At 48.2% G+C, this 20,968-nt stretch overlaps 1 protein-coding gene across 1 annotated transcript in view; it reads right to left on the bottom strand.

The window, feature by feature from the left end:
* hpgd (15-hydroxyprostaglandin dehydrogenase) overlaps positions 1-20,968 on the bottom strand; it is a 75,615-nt gene that overhangs the window by 12,219 nt on the left and 42,428 nt on the right. The gene's annotated exons all lie outside the window — the stretch shown is intronic.

Genomic DNA, 20,968 nt, shown 5'->3' with positions numbered 1-20,968 from the left:
GAGCTTTAGATGAGCTGGTACTTAAGGAGCTTGGATAACAGGAGATTGCCACGGACAGCATTAGAGTATCAAAGGTTTCAGCAACAAGAGGGATGGAGGTGGGTGATGTTATTAGTTAGGAAGTGGCTGGTCTTGGTAATAGAAAGATTATGGGGTTGGGCTAAATAGGACATTGAAGATGTGAACAGTCTGGGTAAGCCTTAGAGTCTGGCCTTGGAGGGAGACGGCATGAGTGGCAAGATTTTGAGGCGGTCACATAGAAAATGATTTTGACCTCCATATTTAAATTGAGAAAGTTGCGACAGATTGTCAGACCACAAAGACAATTGGGAGGGGTTGGGGGAGGGGGGGAGGATGATGCGATAAATGGTGGAGACTTTAATTTGGGAGTTGATGTACGTATGGAAGCTCCATATCTGCAGATGATGCCACCGAGGGGCTGCATGTGGTTCATAGAATCCACAGTGCAGAAGGAGGCCATTTGGCCCATCGATTCTGCACCAACAACAATCCCACCCAGGTCCCATCCTCGTAACCCTATATATTTACCCTCCTCATACCCCTGACACTAAGGGGCAATTTATCATGGCCAATCAACCTAACCTGCATGTCTTTGGAGTGTGGGAGGAAACCAGAGCACCCGGAGGAAAGCCAGGCAGACACGGGGAGAACGTGCAAACTCCACACAGGCAGGCACCTGAGTCCTGAATTGAACCCAGATCCCTGGCACTGTGAGGCAGCAGTGCAAACCACTGCGCCAGCGAGCCGTGGAAGATGACAAGGTGGTCAAGGATAAATATTTGGGAAAAAAAGCTGGAGATGTTCTTGCTACAAAGAAATGGGTCAAAGTGGAAGCATGTGAGGGCAGTCCCAATGAGGTGGACAATCATAGAAACCCTACAGTGCAGAAGGAGGCCATTCGGCCCATCGAGTCTACACCAACCACAGTCCCACCCAGGGCCTAGCCCCCTTATCCCTACATATTTACCTGCTAATCCCTCCAACCTACACATCTCAGGACACTAAGGGGCAATTTTAGTATGGCCAATCAACCTAACCCGCACATCTTTGGACTGTGGGAGGAAACCGGAGCACCCGGAGGAAACCCACGCAGACACGGGGAGAATGTACAAACTCCACACAGACAGTGACCCAAGCCGGGAATCGACCCACGTCCCTGGAGCTGTGAAGCAGCAGTGCTAACCACTGTGCTACCGTGCCGCCCTACTGTGCTACCGTGCACATGGCATGAAGCGTAGGGAAAGGAAGGTGTGGCCATCTGTGTGGACGATTGCCAGAGGCTGAGGAAAACAAGGTGACATTGTGCAACACAATTAGTTCTGACTCGAGTCACAGATGTAACCATTCCTGATTTGCAACGTGAGTATTCACTGAGTCTCATTCCTCTGCCGTGGCCCCACCTTAGTGATCTGGACGTCTGCCATTATTATTTTCTGTGTTGCAAAGCCATTTTACACTAGATTGTGTACAACTGAGTCTAACTGAGCCATTCCAACTCAGCATCTTACTCTCATGCCCGCATGTCCATCCTTGGCCTGCTGCAATGCTCCAGTGAAACTCAAACTGTAATGGCGCCACCACCTCATCGTCCAACTGGACACGTTACAGCCCACAGGATGCAACATTTGAGTTCAACAACTTAAGACTGTGAACTTCTCGCTCCATCTTAACTTTTTTATGTTTTGTTTGGGTTGGATGATCAGTCATGATCATAATGAATGGCGGAGCAGGCTCGAAGGGCCGAATGGCCTCCTCCTGCTCCTATTTTCTGTGTTTCTATGTTTTCTTTGTTTGTCCCAATGCAATCCTCCCCCCTCCCCTACCCTTTCACTGGGCCATCTGTCACTTGTTCCTCAGTTTTGCTTTCACTGAACTCTGACGTTTGTTCTCTGATAAACAAATTCTAATATTTTATCTTAATGCCACTATTGGCACACCTTAGTTTTATCCTTGGCACTCCCTTTGTTTTGTGCCCAGGCATCTTTGTCAATCTCTCCTTAGTTCTGACCTGTTCTGTCCTATCGCCTCCGCTCTCCTCTCCAACTAGCTAGATCATCACATTCTACCCCTCCTCAATTCTGAAGAGCAGTCATACGGACTCAAAACGTTAACTCTTTTCTCCCTCCACTGGTGCAGTCAACCCTGAGTTTATCCAGCATTTTCTCTGTTTTTATTTCAAACTTGATCCAACCCACTTCATGTCAAAGAAATTGATAGCCTGGATAAACCATAGCATTTGGGAGATTCACCGACATTTCTCTAAAATTGGTGGTGTCGTGGACAGTGAAGAAGGATGTCTGAGACTACAATGGGATCTTGATCAACTGGGCCAGTGGGCCGAGGAATGGCAGATGGAGTTCAATTCAGGTAAATGCATTTTGGTAAGACAAACCAGGGCAGGATTTACACAGTTAATGGTAGGGCCCTGGTTCTCTCCGGTGAGGATGATGTATGGTCCCCATCAATGGGAATCATATGGGATGACACTGTCGGCTGAACCAAAGACCATTGAGACCCCCTGGGAAATCGGAGAATGAGATGTACAACATGGAAACAGGCCCTTCAGCCCAACTCATCCGTGCCGACCAGGTTTCCTGGGGAGTGTTGTCGAACAGAGAGACCGAAGGGTACACATACATAGTTTCTTGAAAGTGACGTTATAGGTAGACAGGGTGGTGAAGAGTACACTTGCCTTCAATCGGTCAGAGCATTGAGTATAGGAGTTGCGACATTATGTTACAACTCTACAAGACATTGGTAAAGCCACATTTGGAGTATTGTGTACAATTCTGGCCCTGCTATGGCAAGGATGTCATTAAACTGGAAAGGGTGCAAAAAAGGTTTACAAGGATGTTACTGGGACTGGAAGATTTGAAATATAAGGAGAGGCTGGAAAGGCTGGGACAATATTCCTTAGAGCGTAGGAGAATGAGGGGTGACCTTATAGAGGTTTATAAAATCATGAGGGGCATAGATAGGGTGAATAGCCAAGGTCTTTTCCCCAGGATAGGGGAGTCCAAAACTAGAGAGCATAGGTTTAAGGTGAGAGGGGAAAGATTTAAAAGGGACCTGAGGGGCAACTTTTTTACACAGAGTGTGGTGTGTATATGGAATGAGCTGCCAGACGAGGTGGTAGAGGTGGGTACAATTACAACATTTAAAAGACATTTGGACAGGTACATGGATAGGAAAGGTTTAGAGGGATATGGGCCAAACGCAGGCAAATGGAACTAGTTCAGTTTAGGAAATCTGGTCGGCATCGACGAGTTGGGCTGAAGGGCCTTTTTCCATGTTGTACATCTCAGCCTCCGACCTTCCGGGGGGCCTCAATAGCCTCTGGTTCTGCCGACAATGATGTGGCGATGCTGGCGTTGGACTGGGGTAAACACAGTAAGAAGTCTCACAACACCAGGTTAAAGTCCAACAGGTTTATTTGGTAGCACAAGCCACTAGCTTTCGGAGTGCTGCCCCTTCATCAGGTGAGTGGGAGTTCTGTTCACAAACAGGGCATATAAAGACACAAACTCAATTTACAAAATAATGGTTGGAATGCGAGTCTTTACAGGTAATCAATTCTTAAAGGGACAGACAATGTGAGTGGAGATTGGGTTAAGCACAGGTGAAAGAGATGGGTATTGTCTCCAGCCAGGGCAATTAGTGAGATTCATTTCACACTATCGTTAACCCCATGACTTGCCTGGGCTTGCAAAATCTCACTAACTGTCCTGGCTGGAGACAATACACATCTCTTTAACCTGTGCTTAACCCTCCCTCCACTCACATTGTCTGTACCTTTAAGACTTGATTAGCTGTAAAGACTCGCATTCCAACCATTATTTAGTAAATTGAGTTTGTGTCTTTATATGCCCTGTTTGTGAACTGAAATCCCACTTACCTGATGAAGGAGCAGCGCTCCGAAAGCTAGTGGCTTGTGCTACCAAATAAACCTGTCTGCCAACAATGCCATCTCGTATGATTCCTGTTGATGGGGACCATACATCATCCTCACCGGAGGGAACCTTCACTGGCGAGACCACACAGGGAAGTCAGCCTGGATGATTGAATCCCGCGCTGACTTGTAATATATAAATGCTACTTCCCATTGCATTTAAACAGCGAGGTGATCTCGCTGGATATCCGGTGCCAGTAAGATCGCGAGAGACGAGAAATTGGGCACGAACCCATTTCTGCGGCTCTCTCACGATCTTACCGGTTCGCCCCGCCCGTCAGCTGACGGGGCGCAATGGTAAGATCGCTCCCTGTGACTCGAAGTGGGAACGCTTTCACCACTTTTGTCAGTCTATGACAGCTTGGATTTACACAGACATCTTTATGGTAACAAAATATTCCACGGCCAGTCACAGGGCGCCACAATCTCAAGTGCCCCTTCATGTCCCAGCCTCCTCAGGCTTCACCCCCCTCATTCCCCACCCACCCCCTTAGCACTGCCCCCAGCATCCTGGCACTGCCCACCTGGCACTGCCCACCTGGTAATGCCCACCTGGCAATGCCCACCTGGCAATGTCCACCTGGTACTGCCCACCTGGTACTGCCCACCTGGTACTGCCCACCTGGCAATGCCCACCTGGTACTGCCCACCTGGTACTGCCCACCTGGTACTGCCCACCCGGCACTGCCCACCTGGCAATGCCCACCTGGTACTGCCCACCTGGCAATGTCCACCTGGCAATGTCCACCCGGCACTGCCCACCTGGCAGTGTCCACCTGGCACTGCCCACCTGGCAATGTCCACCCGGCAGTGCCCACCTGGCAGTGTCCACCTGGCACTGCCCACCTGGCAGTGTCCACCTGGCACTGCCCACCTGGCAGTGTCCACCTGGCACTGCCCACCTGGCAGTGTCCACCCGGCAGTGCCCACCTGGCAGTGTCCACCCGGCAGTGCCCACCTGGCAATGCCCACCTGGCAGTGCCCACCTGGCAGTGCCCACCTGGCAATGCCCACCTGGCAATGCCCACCTGGCAATGTCCACCTGGCAATGCCCACCTGGCAATGCCCACCCGGCAATGCCCACCTGGCAATGTCCACCTGGCAATGCCCACCTGGCAATGCCCACCTGGCAATGCCCACCTGGCAATGCCCACCTGGCAGTGCCAAGCTGGCTCTGCCAGCTGGGTAATGTCCAGCCATGGCCCCAACTACCGGGGGCCTCAATGGCCGCTGAGCACCACCCCCCTCCCCCACCTCCAGCGACGCCATCAGGTCTGGTCTCCGTTTGTGGAGATCAGTGGTGATTATCGCCGGGTTCTCGCTGCACCTGAGGATGGGAAAATCCTGGGAGCAGGAAAGATCCGGCTTTGAACGGACTCAGTATATGTGAATTCTCATTTCAGTATGCTGATTTGGTTCCTGCCCTTACTGGGGCAGGAATGCGCCTAAACCACCACTCTCCGGTCCCTCTCTGCTCCAACACACTCTGCGCCATACGCAACGTGGCCGGAAAACCGTGGCCAACATCTCTGCTACCGCAGAACCCCCTGCGCCCTGGACTGAAGTGTTTGCTGGGAGTAAATTCTCAAGCCCTGGAGCCAACCTTGACCCCACAACCTTCCAACTCAGAGCTGAGAATTGGCTAAGCCAATCAAAGGAGGTTTATCAAGGTGGCAGAGGTTTGATTCGATTTTGATTTTTGTCACATGTATTAACATACAGTGAAAAGTACTGTTTCTTCCACGCAATACAAAGCATAGCGTTCACAGAGAAGGAAATGAGAGAGTGCAGAATGTAGTGTTACAGTCATAACTAGGATGTAGAGAAAGATGAACTTAATGCAAGGTTAGTCCATTCAAAAGTCTGATGGTAGCAGGGAAGAAGCTGTTCTTGAGTCGGTTGGTACCTGACCTCAGACTTTTGTATCTTTTTCCTGACGGAAGAAGGTGGAAGAGAGAATGTCCGGGGTGCATGGGATCCTTAATCATGCTGGCTGTTTTTCCGAGGCAGCGGGAAGCGTAGACAGAGACAATGGATGGGAGGCTGGTTTGCGTGATGGATCGGGCTACATTCACGACCTTTTGTAGTCTTGAACAGAGTAGGAGCCATACCAAGCAGTGATACAACCTGAAAGAATGCTTTCTATGGTGCATGTGTAAAAGTTGGTGAGAGTCGTAGCTGACTTGCCAAATTACCTTCGTCTTCTGAGAAAGTAGTGCAGCAAGATGGAAAGATTTAAGAGAATTCTTGAGTGTGGGGCAAGGCAATTGCAAAGCTCTCTGTTACTGCGAGTAAAAAGGAGGCAAGAGGCCAGAACGCAGTGAGCAGAGAATCTGAGTGAGATGCAGGGCCAGAAATAGTTATGTGGCAAGAGCAAACAATATGGATTGATACAGCACTTCAACGCACTGGCGAAACTTCAAAAATGGCTTTAAGCAGACAATTTCAGCAGCCAATTTGTACACAGCAAAGGCCCACCCGAACAGTAATGAGATAAGTGACCTGTTAATCTGGCACAGTGGTGTTGTCCGAGGCATTAAAATCGATTGGGGAAGAGGGAGAGTTTGCCTGCTCTGCTACGAATGGATAAGGTGGGACAAAGGGAGTACAGAGGGATTCTGCACTAAGCTCTGGCACACTTCCCGCAGTACGTGGACAAATTTAATTTGACACCCTGCCTAATCGAATTGGCAAAACCCTGCTGATGCTCGATGCACTGCTCCCCCACGCTCCAAGTGTTTAGTCACAAGTTGGTTAGGCTTCCACTGTTCTGACCAGTTGCAATTGACGCAGCTCGCTGGTATTCGAGAAAGTACTTAAAAAAATGCCATCAATCTCTAGAATCATAGAATCCACAGAATCGCTACAGTGCAGAAGAAGGCCATTCAGCCCATCGAGTCTGAACAGACCGCAATCCCACCCAGGCCCTATCCCCGTAGTCCCACATATTTATCCCGCTAACCTACGCATGCCAGGACACTAAGGGGCAATTGAGCTTGGTCAAAACACCCAACCCACACATCTTTGGACTGTGGGAGGAAACCGGAGCACGCGGAGGAACCCCACGCAGACACGGGGAGAACGTGCAGACTCCGCACAGACAGTGGCCCAAGCCGAGAACTGAGCCCGGGTCCCTGGCAGTGTGAGGCAGCAGTGCTAACCACTGTGCCACCGTGCTGCCTCTCGAGCTGCAATTCAGTGTGCTGCCCCAACGTCATGTTGTAGCTTCACAAACAGAGCAGCAGTGACTGAATGAAGCCTGCTGAGGAGGGCGAGGCAGGTAATGTGACACCAGCAATGGATATCGGAGGTGGCACAAAGGCCTGCGTGACGTGACGCTGATCCCACCATTGTCGGAGTGGCTCACAACCAAGAACAGCCTAAAGGTGCTAAAATTCCTCAGCGTTGATTCATCCAATCCTTTCCAGGTAAATCCTGACGCAACCTGTGAAAGGGAAAAGACGCAAGTGAAGTGAATCATCCAATGTTTGAAATACGTGTTGAAGGAGAATCCGATCCAAATGAACAAAGGTGCCAATTAAAAAGCAATCACAAATAAAAACAGAACATGTTAGACTGGCAGCTTCTGTCGGGAGAGAAACAGAGGTAATATTTCAGGTCTGTGACCTTTCACCCACCCCCCAGGAGCGCTCCATTTCCACTCCAGCTGGAGACTCTTTTATACTTGACTACATTCACGATGTCTAGCAATGCAACAACCAGGTCACCATCCGCTCCATCATTTAATCACCAATTATTTTTTAGAATTAATAAATGAAAGTGTTCAAAGAAAATTAAAAACACAGTTTCATTTTAATGTCCCTCAGGTTTTTTCCCCCCCATGTTGCTTCAACGCGTGGGATTGGAGGTAGTGTACTGAGATGGATAGGAAACTAGTTGGCAGACAGGAAACAAATGGGGCGGCATGGTGGCACAGTGGTTAGCACTGCTACCTCACAGCGCCAGGGACCTGGGTTCAATTCCGCCCTCAGGTGACTGTCTGTGTGGAGTTTGCGCCTTCTCCCCGTGTCTGCGTGGGTTTCCTCCGGGTGCTCCAGTTTCCTCCCACACTCCAAAGATGTGCGGGTTAGGTTGATTGGCCATGCTAAATTGCCCCTTAGTGTCAAAGAACAAAGAACAAAGAACAGTACAGCACAGGAAACAGGCCCTTCGGCCCTCCAAGCCTGTGCCGCTCCTTGGTCCAACTTGACCAATCGTTTGTATCCCTCCATTCCCAGGCTGCTCATGTGACTATCCAGGTAAGTCTTAAACGATGTCAGCGTGCCTGCCTCCACCACCCTACTTGGCAGCGCATTCCAGGCCCCCACCACCCTCTGTGTAAAAAACATCCCTCTAATATCTGAGTTATACTTCGCCCCTCTCACCTTGAGCCCGTGACCCCTCGTGAACGTCACTTCTGATCTGGGAAAAAGCTTCCCACCGTTCACCCTATCTATCCCCTTCATAATCTTGTACACCTCTATTAGATCTCCCCTCATTCTCCATCTTTCCAGGGAGAACAACCCCAGTTTACCCAATCTCTCCTCATAGCTAAGACCCTCCATACCAGGCAACATCCTGGTAAACCTTCTCTGCACTCTCTCTAACACCTCCACGTCCTTCTGGTAGTGCGGCGACCAGAACTGGATGCAGTACTCCAAATGTGGCTTAACCAGCGTTCTATACAGCTGCATCATCAGACTCCAGCTTTTATACTCTATACTCCCGTCCTATAAAGGCAAGCATACCATATGCCTTCTTCACCACCTTCTCCACCTGTGTTGCCACCTTCAAGGATTTGTGGACTTGCACACCTAGGTCCCTCTGTGTTTCTATACTCCTGATGACTCTGCCATTTATTGTCAGGGGGATTATCAGGGTAAATATGTGGAGTTACAAGAATAGGGCCTGGGTGGGATTGTGGTCGGAGCAGACTCGATGGGCCGAATGGCCTCCTTCTGCACTGGGGGGATTCGATGAAAAAGTAGGAATAAATGGGTCATTTTTCCGAATGCCTTGCAGTGATTAGCGAGGTGCCGCAGGGATCATTGCTGGGGCCCAAGCTATTCAGCTATATTAGCTATATTAATGATTCAGATCAGAGAACTCAATGTAATATCTCCAAATTTGAAGATTTTAAAAGTTTATTTATTTGTTGGTCACAAGTTGGTCACATTAACACTGCAATGAAGTTACTGTGAAATCCCCCTACTCGTCATAGTCTGGCTCCTATTCGGGTCAATACATCTAACCAGCACGTCTTTCAGAATGTGGGACGAAACCAGAGCACCTGGAATAAACCCACGCAGACACGGGGAGAACGTGCAAACTCCACACAGACAGTGACCCAAGCCGGGAATTGAACCCGGGTCCCTGGCAGTGTGAGGCATCAGTGCTAACCACCGTGCCGCCTCTGGAGGTGCAACTCAGTGTGCTTCCCCAACGTCATATTCCAGCTTCACAAACAGAGCAGCAGTGACTGAATGAAGCCTGCTGAGGAGGGCGAGGCAGGTAATGTGACACCAGCAATGGATATCAGAGGTGGCACAAAGGCCTGCGTGACGTGACGCTGATCCCACCATTGTCGGAGTGGCTCACAACCAAGAACAGCCTGAAGGTGCTAAAATTCCTCAGCGTTGATTCTTTCAGTCATGTTATTCCCTATTCCCTGCCAGGTAAGTCCTGACGCAACCTGTGAAAGGGAAAAGACGCAGGTGAAGCGAATCATCCAATGTTTGAAATACGTGTTGAAGGAGAATCCGATCCAAATGAACAAAGGTGCCAATTCAAAAGCAATCAGAAATAAGTACAGAACATGTTAGACTGGCAGCTTCTGTAGGGAGAGAAACAGAGGTAATATTTCGCACCCCCCCTGCACCCCCCGCTCCCCCGCCACCACCAGGAGCGCTCCATTTCCACTCCAGTTGGAGATTCTTTGCTACTTGGCTACATTCACGACAGGCCCAATGTTACCATTTTGATTCTAAGTGCTGAATCTGGGAGTGTTTCAGATCCGACTTTTAGACCCGTTCTCCGGCACCCCATACACACTCTGCCTGAAAAAAAAAGCAACGATTCTGAATCGCGCTGCAGAAGCCTGTGGACGGGGCTTATTGCGCCCAAAACACTGCAGCTCCAATTGGAGCCTTCAACTGCGCATACACACATCGCTCCCGGTCCGGATAAAGCGCCCCAGAGGCGATGGTCCCACAGACATTGCTCCACCCCCACACCATAACTGTCCCCCTTATCCGCCCACGCCCTCCCCCCCCAACCAGACTGATCGTGACCTCCTGCCCCATATCCCCTCCACCGATTGCACGCAGAGTGGCAGCGGACCCCCCCTCCCGCCCCACCAGAGAACTATCTGGCCCCTCCTCCTCCCTCCCACCAGAGAGCGATCAAACCTGCCTCCCTCCTCCTCCCCCCCACCAGAGAGCGATCTGACCTGCCTCCCTCCTTCTCCCACCCCACCAGTGAATGATCTGACCCGCCACCCACCCCCCCACCAGAGATCCATCTGAGCCACCTCCCTTCCCCTCCCGCTCCCCCACCCCTGCCACACCCCCACCACCGATCTGAGTCAGGCAGCTGCCGGAAGCTCTGAACTGACCTCCTCAGAAGCTGGAGCGCCCGAAACAGACCTTTGCGGACCATGTCTGTTTCGCGCTGAACCTGGACGGGCGAACGCGGTGGTAAAGGAGGAAGTGCTGGTAAAGTTTGGGTGTGCAGCCCATTAAGTCAATTTAAAGGCATGCAAATGCATTTAAATTGACGTCGCGCCTGTTTCGGGTGTGGTGCTGATCGCGGCCATTTTGGGCACTTGGTAAAGGGGAACCGGGCATGGAGACAGGCACAGATCACGCAACTCACCTCAAGCCCAACTTTTATCACGTTTTTGCGCCCAAAAACGGGCGCAACCTGTTGGTAAAATTGGGCCCTATGTCTAGCAATGCAACAACCAGATCACCATCCGCTCCATCATTTAATCGCCAAATATTTTTTAGAATTAATAAATGAAAGTGTTCAAAGAAAATTAAAAACACAGTTTTATTTTAATGTCCCTCAGGTCTTTTTCCCCCATGTTGCTTCAGCGCATGGGATTGGAGGTAGTGTACTGAGATGGATAGGAAACTAGTTGGCAGATAGGAAACAAATGGGGTGGCATGGTGGCACAGCGGTTAGCACAGCTGCCTCACAGCGCCAGGGACCTGGGTTCAATTCCGCCCTCGGGTCTCTGTCTGTGTGGAATTTGCACATTCTCCCAGTATCTGCATGGGTTTCCTCCGGGTGCTCCCCACAGTACAAAGATGTGCAGGTTAGGTTGATTGGCCATGATAAATTGCCCCTTAGTGCCCCTTAGTGTCAGGGGGATTAACTGGGTAAATATGTGGGGTTACGGGAATAGGACCTGGGTGGGATTGTGGTTGGTACAGACTCGATGGGCCGAATGGTCTCCTTCTGGAGTGGAGGGATTCTATGAAAGAGTAGAAATAAACGGGTCATTTTTCCGAATGCCTGGCAGTGATTAGCGAGGCGCCGCAGGGATCGGTGCTGGGGCCCCAGTTATTCAGCGATATTAGCTATATTAATGATTCAGATTAGAGAACTCAATGTAATATCTCCAAACCTGAAGATTTTAAAAGTTTATTTACTTATTAGTCACAAGTAAGGCTTACATTAACACTGTAATGAAGTTACTACGGAACTGAAGTTCTGGCGCCTTTCAGGTCAATGCACCGAACCAGAATGTGGGAGGAAACCAGAGCACCCGGAGGAAACCCATGCAGACACAGGGAGAACTTGCAAACTTCGCATAGACAGTGACCCAAGCCAGGAATCGAACCCGGGTCCCTGGCGCTGTGAAGCAGCAGTGCTAACCACTGTGCTACCGTGCCGCCCCACACAAAGCTGGGTGGGAGGGTGAGCTGTGAGGAAGATGCAGAGATGCTGCAGTGTGATTTGGATAAGCTGAATGAGTGGGCAAATGCATGGCAGATGCAGTATAGAATCATAGAATCCTACAGCGCAGAAGGAGGCCATTTGGCCCATCGAGTCTGCACAGCCGACAATCCCACCTCGGCTGTATCCCCATAACTCTATCAATTTACCCTGGCTAGTCCCCCTGATGCAAAGGGGCAATTTATCATGGCCAACCCACCTAACCTGCACATCCTTGGACTGTGGGAGGAAATCGGAGCACCCGGAGGAAACGCGTGCAAACACGGGGAGAACGTGCAAACTCCACACAGTCAGTCACCCAAGCCGGGAATCGCACCTGGGTCCCTGAGGCAGCAGTGCTAACCACTGTGCCACCGTGGATAAATGTGAGGTAGCAAAAACAGGAAGATAGGTAATTACCTGAATGGCTATAAACTAAGAGAGGGGAATGTGCAGCGTGATTGGCTGTCCTCGTACGCCAAGTGCTGAATGAGCGAGAAAATGGGAGAGATTCGGGCGCGCTTTTTGGGCGAGTTTGAAAATGCAATCTTATGTCACTCTGGGTGGGATTTTACGCCCTTGCTTGTCCCAAAACCGTAAAATCTCACTCGAGGTCAACGGACCTTTCCCTGGTCCGCTTCACCCGCTCCGATTCCCATGGCGGGCGGGACGGTAATATTCTCGCATCTGTCACTGTTTTGGACAGAAGTGTGATTCTCACCAGTGGGGGTGTGGGCGTGAAGTCTGAGCTGCAAAGTGCTTGGGACACCATTGCACAAATACCCCGATCTCCATCTCCTGCCACCCCTCCCACAGACATTGTCCCTGCACCGCCCCCCCTCCCCACCACCAATTGGTAGACTTTCTAAAGGGTTTTTAACATTCAAAATCTGTAATAAAGATTTAAAAGTTTGTAATATAATTAAAGGCTTGTTACCATTTTATTAAAATTTTATTTCATAGAAATCATAGAAACCCTACAGTGCAGAAGGAGGCCATTCGGCCCATCGAGTCTGCACCGACCACAATCCCACCCAGGCCCTACCCCCATATATTTACCCGCTAATCCCTTTAACCTACGCATTTCAGGACTCTCAGGGGCAATTTTTAGCATAGCCAATTAACCTAACCCGCACATCTTTGGACTGTGGGAGGAAACCGGAGCACCCGGAGGAAACCCACACAGACACGAGGAGAATGTGCAAACTCCACACAGACAGTGACCCAAGCCAGGAATCGAACCCAGGTCCCTGGAGCTGTGAAGCAGCAGTGCTAACCACTGTGCTACTGTGCCGCCCAACCAACCTCCCATCCATTGACTCTGTCTACACTTCCCGCTGCCTCGGAAAAGCAGCCAGCATAATTAAGGACCCCACGCACCCCGGACATTCTCTCTTCCACCCTCTTCCTTCGGGAAAAAGATACAAAAATCTGAGGTCAAGTACCAACCGACTCAAGAACAGCTTCTTCCCTGCTGCTGTCAGACTTTTGAATGGACTTACCTTGCATTAAGTTGATCTTTCTCTACACCCTATCTATGACTGTAACACTACATTCTGCACTCTCTCATTTCCTTCTCTATGAACGATATGTTTTGTCTGCATAGCGGGCTAGAAACAATACTTTTCACTGTATGTTAATACATGTGACAATAATAAATCAAATCATATCAAACCTATAGTTCTATAGTCACTGTTTGCAAATTTTAAAATTAATATTAACACAAATTGTTTTCTGAAAGCAGGATTGAACTTGCAAAGAAGCAGTTTAGGATTCTGTTTGAACACCGAGGAGCAGTAACACATCTTGTCAAGGTGAGATTTCCACAGCTCCGGGTGAAGCAATGAAATCTAGATCAAGCCAAAGCACGACAGTCAGGAAAATATTCCCACCTGCCAACGTCCGGGTGAATTATCAAGTCCCAAGTCATGTTATCAACACACAAATCCATCAGGAAGCAGTCAGAAGGGCAATTAGAATCCAGCCGCACCTCTCCCTTCCCCCGCTTCAGGCATGCTTCCAGACAGAGGCAGTGTTTATGAGCAACACAGGTTGGAAAATGGATCAGTGACGACAACACATTTGATTTTTCACTTCCTAACTCAAATGGATAGAAAATCTGAGTGGGTTTTGAGGCTCAGAGTTTTCTGACTGGCGCGGACATGATGGGCTGAATGGCCACCTTCCGCACCGTAGCAACACAGTGATACTGACTCTCCATGTGCATCACTGCTTCCAAGGAGCGCAGGATTGAGAAACAGGTGTTTTATGAAATGACTTGTCTTTATGTTGAACCTTTCATGACCACAGAACATCCAGGGAAGAACCGGGGAGGCGAGGTATTAGGCTATTCATCCAGAAACTCACCTAATGTTCTGGGGACCCAGGTTCAAATCCTGTCATGGCAATTGGTGGAATTTGAATTCAATAAATAATATCTGAAATTAAGAATCTACTGATGACCATGAAACCATTGTCAATTGTCGTAAAAACCCATCTGGTTCACTAATGTGAACTAATGTAATTTGGGGCGGCATGGTGACACTGTTGCTTCACAGCGCCAGAGAACCAGGTTCAATCCCAGCCTTGGGCCACTGTCTGTGTGGAGTTTGCTCGTTCTCCCTGTGTCTGTGTGGGTTTCCTCCGGGTGCTCCGGTTTCCTCCCACAATCCAAAGATGTGCGGGATAGATTGATTGGCCACACTCATCCATTGACTCTGTCTACACTTCCCGCTGCCTCGGCAAAGCAGCCAGCATAATTAAGGACCCCACGCACCCCGGACATTCTCTTTTCCACCTTCTTCCGTCGGGAAAAAGATACAAAAGTCTGAGGTCACGTACCAACCGACTCAAGAACAGCTTCTTCCCTGCTGCTGTCAGACTTTTGAATGGACTTCCCTTGCATTAAGTTGATCTTTCTCTACACCCTAGCTATGACTGTAACACTACATTCTGCACTCTCTCCTCTCCTTCTCTATGAACGGTATACTTTGTCTGTATAGTGCGCACGGAACAATAATTTTCACTGTATGTTAATACGTGTGACAATAATAAATCAAATCAAATTAAAAACCGATCCTTCATAGATCATAGATACCCTACGGTGCAGAAAGAGGCCACTTGGCCCATCGAATCTGCACCGACCACAATCCCACCCAGGCCCTATCCCCATGTCCCTTCGTGTCAGGAGAATTAGCAGGGTAAATATGAGGGGTTATGGGAACAGGACCTGGGTGGAATTGTGGTCGGTGCAGACTTGATGGGCCGAATGGCCTCCTTCTGCACTATAGGGATTCTATGAATGTCCTTTAGGGAAGGAAATCTGCCTTCCTTACCTGGTCTGGCTTACGTGCAACTCCAGAGCCCCAGTAATGTGGTTGATTCTCCACTGCCCTCCAAGGGCAATTAGGTTTGGGCAATAAATCACTCACCTGAAGAAGGGGCTTGAAGCTCCGAAAGCTTGTGTGGCTTTTGCTACCAAATAAACCTGTTGGACTTTAACCTGGTGTTGTTAAACTTCTTACTGTGTTTACCCCAGTCCAACGCTGGCATCTCCACATCATGACAGCCAGTGATACCCATGTCTCATGAATGAATAAAAAAAACTGTGACAGGGCACTGTACATGGGCACTGTGACAGGGCACTGTACATGGTCACTGTGACAGGGCACTGTACATGGGCACTCTGACAGGGCACTGTACATGGGCACTGTGACAGGGCACTGTACATGGGCACTACACGGGCACTGTGACAGAGACTGTACATGGGCACTGTACATGGGCACTGTGATAGGGCACTGTGCATGGGCACCGTACATGGGCACTGTGACAGGGCACTGTACATGGGAATCTCTTCTTCCAAGGCATGCATGATGGAGGAATAAATATTTCATGAAATGACTTGCATTTATCGTGAACCCTTCTCCAAAGAGACGGTTTTGTTTATTTTTAGGGCGGCATGGTGGCACAGTGGTTAGCACTGCCAGGAACCCGGGTTCAATTCCAGCCTCGGGTCGCTGTCTGTGCGGACTTTGCACATTCTCCCCGTGTCTGCGTGGGTTTCCTCTGAGTGCTCCGATTTCCTCCCACAAGCCAAAGGTGTGCGGGTTAGGTTGATTGGGCCATGCTAAATTGACCCTAGTGTCATGGGGAGCAGCAGGGTGAATATGAGGGGTTACGGGAATAGGGCCTGGGTGGGATTGTGGTCGGTAGGCCGAGTGGCCTCCTTCTGCACTGTAGGGACTTTATGATTCTATGATTCATGACCTCAGAACATCCCAAATTGCTTTGCAGCGAGTAGAGTATTTCTGAAATGTGGCCAAGGTAAGTAATGTGGCAGCCAATTCGCAAGGTCTCCCAAATAGCAGTGAGATAAATGACCTGATTTTAAGTGGCATTTATTTGAGGGATGAATGTTGACCAGGGCAGCTCCCTTGTTATTAAGTAGTTCCATTACAGCTTATGTCCATTTGAGAGGGTAGGTGAAGCCTCTGTGTAATACTGCATGCAAAAGGTACCAGCCTAGTCAGTGTCTTTTAGAATATATACTTAAAAAACAGAGAAATGGTTAAACAAGGTTTCAAATAGTGCAGAAACTGGAAGTCAAAAATAATGTTCGAACACCAAGTCTGAGAGGGGAAATGGTTCACCAGAAAGCAGGGAAATTAAAGTGGCAGCCTAGATTCTGCATTCAGTCTCTGGTGTGGGACTTGAACACATGTTTTGCTTCAAGATCAGGATGCTAGCCTGTTTTGACGACAGTTATATTACACCTTTTGTATCACTGTAAATTGATTGCTATTTAATACCGGGGCAGAATTTTCTGTGTGGCTTTTGCTACCAAATAAACCTGTTGGACTTTAACCTGGTGTTGTTAAACTTCTTACAGAATTTTCTGTAGCAGGGCATTTAGCCGATTGGTTAAACCTGCCCCCGTCCTCCTCAGGTCAACAACCGTTTGCTCAGAAAGTTGTTGAAAGTGAGGGAGCTGATAATGGGAGACAGTGACTGAATAATAAAGCAGCAAAGACTGTGAGCAGGAGGGCAAATTAAATCCCAAATCAGGAGCTGAAAGGAAATTTTAAAAATCAGAGAATGGAAAAGGAGGAGGTGAAAAAAAAAACCCACCAGCAAAGCTCAACAGCAGAAGGCATGAGACCCCAAATTTACATAGAAACTAGAAGCAGGAGTAGGCGATTCGGCCCTTCGAGTCTGTTCTGCCATTCATTGTGATCATGGCTGATCATCAAATTCAATATCCCAATTCCCCTTTCCCCCCATATCCCTCGGTCCCTTTAGCACCAAGAGCTATATCTAATACCTTCTTGAAATCAGTCAATACTTTGGCATCAACTACTTTCTGTGGTAGTGAATTCCACACATTCACTGCCCTCTGGATGAAGAAATTTCTCCTCAGCTCAGTTCTAAAAGGTTTACTCCTTATCCTCAAACTATGACCCCTAGTTCTGGACTCCCCCACCATCGGGAACATTCTTTCTGAATCTACCCTGTCTAACCTTGTTAGAATTTTACAAGTTTCTATGGGATCCCCTCTCACTCTTCTAAACTCCAGTGAATACAATCCTAACCGACTTAGTCTCTCCTCATATGACAGACCTGCCCTCCCAGGCATCAGACTGGTAAACTTTCACTGCACTCCCTCTATAGCAAGGACGACCTTGCAGATAAGCACACCAGAACTGCACACAATACTCCAACACCCTATACAATTGCAGCAAAACATCCCTATCCCTATATTCAAATCCTTTTGCTATGAAGGCAAACATATCATTTGCCTTCTTTACTGCCTGCTGTACCTGCCTGCTTACTTTCAGCGACTGATGCTCGAGGACTCCAAGGTCTCATTGAGTATCCACCTCTCTTAATTTACATCCATTCAAGTAATAATCTGTCTTCCTATTATTGCTACCAAAGTGGATAACCTCACATTTATTCACATTATACTGCATCTGCCACGCATACGCCCATACACTCAGCCTGTCCAAATCACGCTGAAGCATCTCTGCATCCTTCTCACAACTCACCCTCCCACCCAACTTTGTATCATTTGCAAATTTGGAAATAATACATTCAATTCCCTCTTCCAAATCATTAATATATAATGTGAACAGTCTGTAAGTTACTTCTGGGTATCAGAGAGGTTGATTGGCAGTCATGATGTCAGGAATATTTGTGTGGATAGTCACAAGACTTTTCTGTGGTGAGTTTAATATAAAATTAAAGCTGAAATTTTCTGGCCTTTCCAGCCAGCAGGATCTTTTGGTTTCATAAGACCATAAGACATAGGAGCAGAATTAGGCCACTCGGCCCATCGAGTCTGCTCCATCATTCAATCATGGCCGATTTTTTTCTCATCCCCATTCTCCTGCCTTTTCCCCATAATCCCTGATCCCTTTACAATCAAGAACCTATCTCTCTCTGTCTTAAAGACACTCAATGACCTGGCCTCCACAGCCTTCTGCGGCAAAGAGTTCCACAGATTCACCACTCTCTGGCTGAGGAAATTCCTCCTCATCTCTGTTTTAAAGGATCGTCCCTTCAGTCTGACGTTGTGCCCTCTGGTTCTAGTTTTTCCTACTAGTGGAAATATCCTCTCCACGTCCACTCTATCCCAGCCTCGCAGTATCCTGTAAGTTTCAATAAGATCCCCCCTCATTCTTCTAAACTCCAATGAGTACAGACCCAGAGTCCTCAACCGTTCCTCATACGACAAGCTCCTCATTCCAGGGATCATTCTTGTGAATCTCCTCTGGACGGTTCCGCCGATGGTGACAATCCACAGTGTGGTCCCTGGCGACGGTGGGTACAAGGTACGCAAAAACCCATAGACACCAGAGCGACTAGAAGATCCTGCTGCCAGACAAGGTGGGTCACCCCGACCATCATAAGCTGTGCCGTGAGCCGGGGGGCGGGGGGGGGGGGGGGGGGGGAGGGGGGGGGGGTGGTGGAGGGGGGGGGGGGGGGAGGAGAAGAGTGGGGGGGGCAAGTTTTGGCAACACTAATAGCGGGGAAAATCCAACAGCAAATTTTGGATATTGACATTTGATCACATTTGATCTACTAATTGTCTGATAATCGCTGTACTATTTGCCCATAGATAATGGTGGGAGCCATTATTTTTTGCTATTGCCTTAACAGTGAAACCTGGCCTGTTATTGCTGCAATGCTGGTTGCTGGTGAACGGGGTGCTGGGACTGGGAGTCCTGGTTCATGAGTGAGGTTTAAATAGGCAGATATACAAAGGGAGACAGATACTTTTCCAAACACAAGAAAACAGGGAGACAGGAAATAGAAGCAGTAGTCGGCCACCAGGCCCTTCAAGCCTGTCCCGCTATTCAATACGATCATGGTTGATCTATGCCAGCCTCAGCTCCTTTTCTGTGCCATTTCCCTATTTCCCTCTATTCCTCGATCTATCAAATATTTATCCACCTCCACTTTAAATGTTTCTAATGATCCAGCCTCCACTACCCTTTGGGGCAAAGAATTCCAGCAATTCACCACCCTCTGTGAGAAGTAATTTCTACGCACCTCAGTTTTAAATGACAGAACCTTTAGCTTGCAGCCATGCCCCCTTGTTCGAGGCTCTCCCACTCTTCAAAAATCCAAGGAATACAGACCCAGACTATTTAGTCCCGCTTGGACAACCCTCTCATCCCAGGAATTAGCCTGGTGAATCTCCTTTGGACTGCCTCCAATGTTACTATTTCTTTTTTAAGGTAAGGAGACCAAAATTGTACGCAGTATTCTGGGTGAGGCCGCACCAACACCCTGTACAATTGCAACAAAACCTCCCTATTTTTAAACTCCAAACCCTTTACAATAAAGGCAAAAATGTCGTTTGCCTTCTTGTTGGACCTGCCTGCTCGCTTTTTGTGATTCATGCACTAGAACACCTCGATCCCACTGTACTTCACTCACCTGCAGTTTCTCTCCATTTAGATAATAATCTACCTTTTGATTCCTTCTGCCAAAGTGCACAATGTCACACTTCCCCACATTAAACTATTTGCCAGGTTTTCACCCAGTCACCCGATCCATCTATATCCCATTGCAGAATCACAATATCCTCATCACAACCTGCCCTTCCACCTATATTCATATCGTCGGCAAATTTGGAAACCTTACATTCTGTTCCTTCCTCCAGGTCATTAATATAAATAGTGAACAATTGCGGGCCAAGAACTGATCCCTGTGGCACTCCACTAGTTACATCTTTCCACTCTGAAAAGAACCTATTTATTCCAACTCTGTTTTCTATGTGACAGCCAGTTTTCAATCCATGCTAACACACTTCCTCCCATTCCATGAGCTTTTACTTTATACACCAGGCTTTTATGTGGCACCTTGTCAAACGGCATTTGGAAATCTAAATACACTACATCTACAAGTTCCCCACTATCTACTCTCCCTGTTGCATTCTCAAAGAATTTGAGTAAATTTGTCAAACATGATTTATCTTTTATAAAACTATGTTGACTCGGGTTGATTATATTCAGCTTTCCTAAATGGTTAGTTATTTCCTCCTTGATTATTGATTCCAGAATCTTGCCAATAATGGATATTAAACTAACTGGCTGATAGTTTCCTGCCTTTCTCCTTTTGAACAAGGGAGTCACATTGGCTGTCTTCCAATCTTCTGGTACCCTCCCGGAATTTAGTGCGTATTGAAAATTTTTGAAGCAATGGGTCCAATACCTTTGCAACCACTTCCATTAAAATGCTAGCATTTAGTTCATCGGGTCCTGGCAGCTTGTCCACCTTTAGTCTCCTGAGCTTCTCTAATACTCTATCCCTTGTGATTGGGATTTTTGTAAGTTTTACCATGTTATTTGAAATCAGTCCATCTGATACCTCAGGGATATTTTAAGAAGTCTCACAACACCAAAGTCCAACAGGTTTATTTGGAATCACAAGTTTTCGAAGCACTGCTCCTTCATCAGATGAATAGAGAGGTAGGTTCTCAAACACGATATAGATAGGCAAAGACCCAGATGCAAGATAATTACAGATTGGAATGTGAAGAATGGTTGAAAT

This window comes from Mustelus asterias, chromosome 6 (assembly GCF_964213995.1).
Source record: "Mustelus asterias chromosome 6, sMusAst1.hap1.1, whole genome shotgun sequence".
Lineage (NCBI taxonomy): Eukaryota > Metazoa > Chordata > Chondrichthyes > Carcharhiniformes > Triakidae > Mustelus > Mustelus asterias.
This window is presented reverse-complemented; position numbering and strand designations above follow the sequence as displayed.